The sequence below is a fragment of the Anneissia japonica genome, unplaced genomic scaffold (assembly GCF_011630105.1).
Source record: "Anneissia japonica isolate Jap-2015-1 unplaced genomic scaffold, ASM1163010v1 scaffold7892_len17337_cov128, whole genome shotgun sequence".
NCBI lineage: Eukaryota > Metazoa > Echinodermata > Crinoidea > Comatulida > Comatulidae > Anneissia > Anneissia japonica.
The window spans coordinates 76-2,587 of record NW_022698253.1 but is presented as its reverse complement, the minus strand read 5'-3'; the positions used below and the strand labels follow the sequence as shown (position 1 = coordinate 2,587).

At 32.2% G+C, this 2,512-nt stretch overlaps 1 long non-coding RNA gene across 1 annotated transcript; it reads left to right on the top strand.

Annotated features, from left to right (window-relative positions):
* Positions 1 to 158: 158 nt before the first annotated feature.
* On the top strand, positions 159 to 2,163 carry LOC117102451. The gene is made up of 3 exons (XR_004444419.1): positions 159 to 224; positions 1,526 to 1,608; positions 2,127 to 2,163. It is a non-coding gene; the product is annotated as an uncharacterized LOC117102451 (long non-coding RNA).
* The last annotated feature ends 349 nt before the right edge of the window (positions 2,164 to 2,512 follow it).

Genomic DNA, 2,512 nt, shown 5'->3' with positions numbered 1-2,512 from the left:
TATATTAACATACATAGATGAAAGTAAAAGTAATTTTATAGTGATAATAAAATTAAATTACTCGCCTACGTATTGCTTTTATTGGTGAAATACCTAAAACTGATCATAATAAACATGTATTATCCATATGCAAATGTTTGAAATATTTTCCTATATAGTTCACAATTTTATGAAATACTTGTTCATTTGAGCACTGACTCTACACCAATCATGTCAAGTACACGGTAGGTAACATTTCGTTTCAGTAGTAAATCATACTACTGAGTTCTATTTCATTTAGAAGAATTATTTTATTCGTTAAATAATTTTATAAAAGATAAATAGCATAATAAAAGTTGCAACATGGTTATTGTGTAATTTATATATGCTTTGAGACTTATTTTCTCGAGCTTTGAGACTTATTTCTTTTCGTCGAGTTTCAGTCTATATTAACTCAGTATATGCTGGTTTATCCGTCATCGGCCCGCCTTTCAGTCGTACAGTACGTCGTTGACTCGTAGCAGCCCTATGCATTGCTTGTGCTCTGCGCCTTTAGCAACATTAGTGGAGATGTGCGCGTTATAAGTCATTATTATTATTGCTGCTGCTGCTGCTGCTGCTGCTGCTGCTGCTGCTAGTATTAGTGTATAGAATAGATCTCGTGGGGGCTAGGTCGTCACTGACCAGGCCTAACTAATTATAAGCTACTAGGCGAGGGTATGCATGAGCAATAGACAGACGCTCCCGCTGGAAGCCTATTTTCCTTGTGATGTCTGTGATTCTTGTTTGTTCTCTACTGTTGTTATTTTTTAGACACTGCGCCTTGAGCACCAGTTTTGGTGGTGATGTTTGCTCTTTACAAATCGTTATTATTATATTATTAGTAGTAGTAGTAGAGTAGTAGTAGCAGCAGTGGAGGTGGTGGTAGCAACGGTATATAGTAGAAGAAAGAAAATCGTAGGCGCATAATAGCAATCAAAATAAAATCATCCGTAAAATGTAGAAACAGTTCTATAGAAATAATAATGATATAAGTAGACCTACAACAATTGATAAAATATTTGAGTCTTACCTAAAAAGACCTTGGCAAACAAGGAGTAAAATTATGAATGAATATAACGTAAATAACAGGTAAACAATGTGTAAAAAACGCTGTTTCAATTATTTTAACCCATTATAACTCTTTTTTGTAAACAATTTTAACAGCCAGTTTTAACAAGCTTTAAAATGTTTTTATTTTAAGTTATTTTAAAGTCGTTTTTTACACAATGTTTTTCATATACTGTCAATATATAATTGTTTTTATATTTGTTGTATGGTGTTGTATTGTCTATTTTGTCATCTTTGTGAACGCACCGTCATCGTGTGCCACTGTTGTAAAAGTAAAGATTCAAGTATAGATTATTATCTGTAGGCCTACAAACTGCCACGGACAATGAGCAGACGGCGTCGCGTCGGCTAGTTCTTACAGGGAGCGGGAGTTGATTCGTCGTGCGACGGTCGTACGGCAAAATACAATTGATTACAATGAGTATTTTCATTTTAGTACCCTGCAAGTGTTGGCTGTATTCCTGATAGTGTGTGTTCTGGCTGAATGTGTCTTTGCTGACGCCTTACCTGATGAAAATGGTACGTTTCACCAGCACATGTCAAGATGCGATAGTTTAGAAATATTTAATATAATTTATTATCAGCTAAATTGGAATTTTGTTTGCAATTAATATTTTCAAATAAAAATATAACCTGCTCTTATATATTCACAAACACACATATAGACCTTTTAACTCTACATCAAACGTTGTTTTCTATCTTTTTCAATTTCGTCTTGAAGAGCTTGTAGAGCAAAGTAGAATTTTTTTTTTTTGCTATATTTAAAAAAATCGGAACTGGTATATATTTTATAATAGACATCACTGAATATAAAATTATGTGTCATTTTGTTTTTTTTATGCGCAAGGGGGTACCCACCATTTCAAATGTCCGCTATTTTCAAGCATTTTATTACCAATACTTGTACGTTTATGATATTAAAAGATGCTAATGTGTAAAATATTCTTTCATATTATAAGTGCCAATGAAAATAAAAATAATATTTCACTTTAAATTTTCAAACGTTGTTTTCTATCTTTTTCAATTTCATCTTGAAGAGCTTGTAGAGCAAAGTAGAATTCGCCGAGACCCAGGTGAGTTGTCCAGGAAATTTTAGTTGGTTGATTATTTGCTTTGAAAATAAAAATAATATTTCACTTTAAAATTGAAATTCCAAATGACCGCTATTTTAAATATTTCAGCTATTTTTAACATATTTAATATACAAAATTAATGATTTAATTAGTCCCATAAAATCTAGCTCTTGAAATAGAATAAATTAATTATATAATTATAATAATCAAAATACACAGAGGTGGGGCTGGTGCAATTACACCTTAGTTGATATGCAAATTAGATCTAATATGCAAATTAGATCTAATTTGCAAATTAGGGATATGCATGCAGCATATCTCGGCAACCACTAACCGTACAGACTTGCTTT